A 6,807-nucleotide genomic window follows, 5' to 3' on the forward strand; every position below is an offset into this window, starting at 1 on the left:
ACATGTCACAAGTTGGGTTCTGGGGGCACACCTTTTGCTTTAAAACTCTAAGATGACATTTATATTGCCTGCTGAAAAAATTTGGAATAGATACCCACAAACTCATGAACTTTACTTGGAAGCATAGAGGTGGTTAAGAAAGCATGTTTCACTTAGGTGTGACAAAGACCTGCCTACTACGTCCTGTCCTGGATTCTCCTGGGTCAGCCTCCACCATTCAGCTTCATTTTATTGAAGCTAAATAAACCACATTAAACACACACATTTTCAAATGTAAAACAAAAGAACAAAAAAGCCAAGACAGTCGGGTGTCTCTCGCTTCTGCCGGGATGCCATATGGACAACAAGCAGGCTACCGAACTACTCAAGAGCAAAATTATAACTAAAGAAAATTCATCCAAAATCAAAAGGAAACACACACATAAAAATTAGAGTGCTGGCAAAACCAATACAGTATTGTAAAGTAAAATAAAGTTAAAAAAAAATGTAAAACCCGTAAAAAAAAATTTGAGTGCTTTTCTTTGAGTGCTGGTGTTATGGGTGATTTCTTTAAAACTCTTTACAGCTTTTTATATTTGCCAAATATTTAGTAATGAATTGGGCTTCCCTTGTGGCTCAGTTGGTAAAGAATCCACCTGCAATGCAGGAGACGTGGGTTTGATTCCTGGGTTGAGAAGATCCCTGGGTTGAGAAGATCCCTTGGAGAAGGGAAAGGCTACCCACTCCAGTATTCTGGCCTGGAGAATTCCATGGACTGTATAGTCCATGGGGTCACAGAATTGGACATGACTGAGTGACTTTCACTTTTTTAATAATGAATATATGGGATTCCCTGGTGGCCCAGATGGTAAAGAATCTGCCTGCAATGCAGGAGCCCGGGTTTGATACCTGGGTCAGGAAGATATCCTAGAGAAGGATATGGCTATCCACTCCAGTATTCTTGCTGGAGAATCCCATGGACAAAGGAGCCTGGTGGGCTACAATCCACTGGGTAGCAAAAAGTCGGACACAACTGAGCAACTAACACACTTTTATCAATGAATATATGTTGTTCACACTAGGGAAGAGGATGTTCCCACTGGGGAAAAAGAAAGTTGATAAAACAATTATTCCCACAGTTAATTTTAACTTTAGAAAATTCTCTTTTTTCGTTCATGTGCTAAGTTGATTGTAATAGGTAATTCAAAATACTGCGTATAAAACAGTCTAATAACTATTACAAAGCAACACATGAACAGGTACAAAACATGCAAAAAATAAAGCTACATTGTTACAGGGGCCATAAAGAAAACAAAATGAAAATAACTGCATGTGGTTAATGAGGTCTTAAGAAAGTAGCTCAGGGAGACAGATGCAGCGTCATCCCCAACTCTCAGGGGGTCAGGACCAAGGCCAGGGCAAAGGAGCAACCACAGCACTCCCAGCACCGAGCATCTTACGTGGTGCATCAAGTAAAGGCCTTGTTCTCTACCTCTTTCCTGAGGCTAGGAGCCTGTGAAGGAGGAGACTGTGTCTGTTTAGCACACTCATCAGTGATCAGGATGGACATAACTGTTCAATAACCAATTAACCACATATTACCTTAAAAACTCAAAGTAACAGAATTGGAGTTGATTAAAGTGGTGTTAGTGTCAATGCAGGAGACGTAAAGAGACAAGGGTTTGATTCCTGGGTCAGGAAGATCCCCTGGAGAAGAAAATTGTAACCCACTCCAGTATTCTTGCCTGGAGAATCCCATGGACAGAGGTGCCTGGCGGGCTACCGTCCATGGGATCACAAAGAGGCAGACAGGACTGAAGGGACTTAGCACGCATGTGAAGTATGATAGGCCCCAAGATACTGAAGAATAATTTTTTTTAAATGCTAAAACCTCTGCATAATGTTTGGGCTTCTCAGGTGGGTGCATGAAGTGTGAAAATCACTCAGGCATGTCCAACTCTTTGCAACCCCATAGCCTATACAGTCCAGGCCAGAATACTGGGGTGGGTAGCCTTCCCCTTCTCCAGGGGATCTTCCCATCCCAGAGATGAAACCCAGGTCTCCCTCACTGCAGGTGGACTTTTTACTAGCTGAGCCATAACGGAAGCCCAGGAATACTGGAGTCGGGCTTCCTAGGTGCGTCAGGCTTCCCAGGTGCCTAGTGGTAAAGAAGCTGTCTGTGGTGCAGGAGATCCAGGAAATGTGAGTTCGATCCCTGGGTTAGGAAGATCCTCTGTAGGAGGGTGTGGAAACAACTCCAGTACTCTTGCTGGGATAATCCCTTAGACAGAGGAACCTGGCAGGCTCCAGTCCATGGGGCTGCAAAGAGTCAGACACGACTGAACTGACTAAGCACCCATGCACGCATGTGCAGAACTTGAAAGGTGTAAGCACCTATTTGTTTCTGCTAAGTGGAGCTTAGTTTTTCGGTAATACAAATTATTGCCCTTTTGTAAAGCACTTTAACAGAATGATCAGAAATCCAATGAGTACTGTAAAAGTTCTTAGATAAATCCATGCTATCAAAAAAAATTAATTTCAAATGAGCACTTTATCAGAAGTATAGAGATGTTATTGTGTCACATGGAGATTCTCCCTAAAAGTTGTATTTTAAAACGTTTAATTGTTAAAGTCATTCTGAGAAATGACTTCTCTGCACTTCATCTTAACAAAATAAAGTTCTAAGTCTTGCATTTTTCAACAGAAATAGTGATACCAATTAGCTGTAAAGCATTACTCATTTCCCTGTGTCATTAATGTCAGTTCTATTACTAAACAGATTTATTTCAGCAGGAAGAAAGGATTCATTGGGTGTTTAAATGAATTATGATTATAGATGTTTGGTATATCATTAACATGAAACTGGAGTAAACTAAATACTCCTAAGCAGCCGTGAGAAGCTTCAAAGTCTATATTTCTTTTGACAACTTGATAAAACACCGCACAGTGAAGCTTCAGTTTATCCCACAAGTTACCCTGATACAAACCCAGATTATGGTTTCAAGAAGTATGTAAATCTCTCTGTTCTAAAGGCAGGCAAAACTTGTAGTAGGACCAGGATCTCCTTTTATCTTGAGAACTGCTAGAGTGTTAGGGGAAGTGATTTTTATAGTGACAGTTGTTAGAACCAACAATATAGAAAACACACAGCTGAGATATCCTCCATGCTGGGTTCCAGGATAGCAGCTGAAAATTACCTTCAAATGTCAAGGCCCATTTTCCCATTTGTTGGCTTGAACTTGAGAGCTACACTCATCTCCGTCCTCAACCATCTCTGTCAACACTCTCCCAGGAACTTTACAGGTGGACACACCCTGTGTCCACAGGTGACTGGCGAATCCCAGACCTGACTGCTCCCTTAGGCTCCAGATCCATATAGTCAATCGGTTCCGACATCTTCCCCAGGTACCTTTCTTTCTTTACCTTTAACATTATGAGTTCATTCCCATCTTAGGATCTTCACACTAGTTGTTCATCTACCTGGAACACCCCTTCTTTTCACTCCTTTATGTCACCACTTTACAGAAGTCTTCCAGACTGCTGACAAAAAAAAAAAAAAAAAAAAACACCCTGTCCCTGTCTGCCATGCTTAATTCTCTTACCTGGGTTTATTTAACCTATATCACTTACCATGCTGTAAAATAGCAAAGGCATTTATTTACATGTCACGGCCTGTATCCCCCTCACTAGAATGGAAACCCCTCCAAGGCCAACAAACAGTATTCTAATTTACCAGTGCCCGTACCATACTGGTTAGTACATATCCCCACTGTTTTGGATAGGCCTCACGTCTCATGTTCTCCTCTCGTGTTTTATTCTCTCTGTGTAATCACAAAGGAAAAATATCTAAGGATCCATCTCTATGCCCCCATCCATCCATCCATCCATCCATCCATCCATCTATCCACCCATCCATCCACCTATCCACCCATCCATCTGCTCATCTCTTTGCCTTGCCTTTCCTCTTACTTCACAACACCCATCTACAGTTCCCTGATCCCACAGGAAGTGGGGTTCAGGATCTTTGAACCTCAGTTTCTGAACTTTAGCAGAATTTATAACAAAGACTTGATATATTTAGCCCAGGGCGCTGTAAGCAACAAGGGCCAACTGGAGAGGAAGGTTGAACATGTGTTAAATGCATTCCTGGCCCACCTTTGAGTCTATTTAAGGTGATAAAAGGTCAATCATGGTTCACACTGACATTTGCAGAAGAACAGGTGCTGTAGGAAAACATAATAATCTTGTGCCCCAACGTGAACTATAAGAGGCTTTCCAAATACATCAGTAAAAACAGTGTACTTAACCAATGGAAACTTCTAAACACAATGCCTTGAGAAAATGTATTTTGTGAAGGTATGTTGGGAACAGCCATTGAAATTCAAGGTATTATAAATATTTAGCAGCAAAAAAATAATCTTGGACTGTTAGAAAGTAAATATTCAAAACCATGTGAAGATGATGTGGATACTGTATAAACTGACACACACTTATTTCATTAAAACACTAAAAAATGGTAATAATATATCTAGCTCAGAAAAATATTAGTTTCAATTTCTGTAAAGAGCCATAAAAAAAAAAAATCAGAACATCTAAAACAATACCAACATCTAGCAGTCTTTTATTTGTCTTTTCCCTCGGGAGTCACTTTTAATCAAGCCTTCCTAGATATCACTGTTGAAGTACAGTTGATTTCCTCCCAGAAATCCCTGCCAAAAAATGTGACTGGAAAAAGAGCCCATGCTAAATCAGCCCTTTTATTATTTTCTCAATAAGTTTCTTCCCTGGCTCCTTTCGCTTGTTTATAAAACACATGCACACAAAGAAATCAATCAACGAGGTCTAAATATACACATTTCTTAAATGTGTAAAATGCTGCTGGAACATATAATAGACCCTAGGTCTTAAGGATTCCACAGGAACAGTAACCTCCGTTCCCCGTAACCTCTCTCCATAACTGTAGGAGGGTATAACAAAAGGCAATACCTACAACAATGTACACTTCAAAGTGGAAGGAACTTAGCACCGTTCTGAAGGTGTGTTATCATTGGTTGCATTATCAAAACCTATCTTCCGTTTGCTTCAGGGCTGTGTGTGTGTGTGTGTGTGTGTGTGTGTGTGTGTGTGCTAGTCGCTCAGTTGTGTCCAACTCTGCAACAACATGGACTGTAGCCGGCCAGGCTCCTCTGCCCATGGATTCTCCAGGCAAGAATACTGGAGTGGGTAGCCATTCTCTTCTCCAGGGGATCTTCCTGACCCAGGGATCGAACCCAGGTCTCCTGCATTACAGGCAGATTCTTTACTATCTGAGCCACCAGGCAAGCCTCAGTTGCAACCATCCTTTATACAAACCAAGAAAGTAATTCATGTCTCTGCAAAGGGCATGATTTTGCTCCTTTTTTGGCTGAGTCATATTCCATTGTATAAATGTACCACATCATCTTTATCCAGTCCTCTGTCTATGGACATCTACACTGTTTCCATGTCCTGGCTATTGTAAACAGTGCTGCAAGGAACACTGAGGTGCATGTATCTTTTGCAATTATGGTTTTAGCCAGGTATAGGATGACACAAAGTTGGGGAAAAGGAGGGTTGGATAAATCGGGAGATTGGAAATTGACATAAACACACTGCTATAAATAAAATAGATAACCAATGAGTACCATGTATAGCACAGAGATGGGGAAAAAAGAAGGTACAATATATTTGCAGGACATATGTTAAGTTAACCTGAAAAATGCATTCCAATATTCATTAGATGCTGACAAATACTGTTTGACTCCAGTTATAAACCAGATAACTAGAACAGTCAAATTCATAGAGTCAGAAAGTACACTGGTGGATGTCAGGAGATGAGGAATGGGGGGAGGAAGGGGGACGGGGAATGGGCAGTTAGTGTTTAATGGGGACAGAGTCTCAGTTTAGAAAGGTGAAAAATTCATGACATGGATGATGGTGAGAAGCTGCATACAACAATATGAGTATACTTAGTGCCACTGAACTGTACAGCTAAATATGGTTAAAACAGTGTGCTTTATATTATGTGACTTTTTACCATAATCAAAAACATTAAAAGTCATTCATATGAAATGTAAACAAAATAAACTGTTTGGGTCTCCCTCAAATAATGTTATTATTATGCAATGATATTAAAATCAAAGATAACAATTTGTTTCTTTAACTTGATTCATTAATGATTTTATCAAGTCACGTATTCCACATGTGATATCTTACTCAGGATGGTCAAGGGTTCTTGTGCCAAATTTCTGAGGAATAGTATTCAGGATCCAGTGGTTTTGAAGAGAGTTTATGCTCTTTTCCATTTAGGTTTCTTGTCCTAACTCTACTATGTACAAGATGTAACCTGCTAGATGGGAGTAAATCTATTCTATAAACACAACACAGTAGGGAAAATAGTGTGAAGACACTGTCTTAATAATAGGGCTCTGAATTAGGCCTTTGAGGATGGACCAGATGCGACTGATTTTTCAGGAATACCTTTAGATATGAGTGTACAAGAAGTGGCCAGCTACACAAACAAATGCTTTTGTAACAAAGCAATGTTTGTGTCACTTTCGATATCTAGAGGCTGATGCTTTTTGCCTGGCATTAACAGACATGGAAATTGTAGACATAGGGTACACTTTTAATATTCTTTTGTATCATTTTCCTGATGAGATTTTTTTAAAAAGAAAGATTCAATTACATGTATAAGTGGTTCCCTTCTTAGTTCTTTTGCCCTGTGAACTTCTCTGCATTAGACACTAATACTCAAAGTAACTCTTCTGTGACAAATCCAGTCTTTAATCCATCCATTAACAAATATTT

This window comes from Capricornis sumatraensis, chromosome 22, assembly GCF_032405125.1.
Source record: "Capricornis sumatraensis isolate serow.1 chromosome 22, serow.2, whole genome shotgun sequence".
NCBI lineage: Eukaryota > Metazoa > Chordata > Mammalia > Artiodactyla > Bovidae > Capricornis > Capricornis sumatraensis.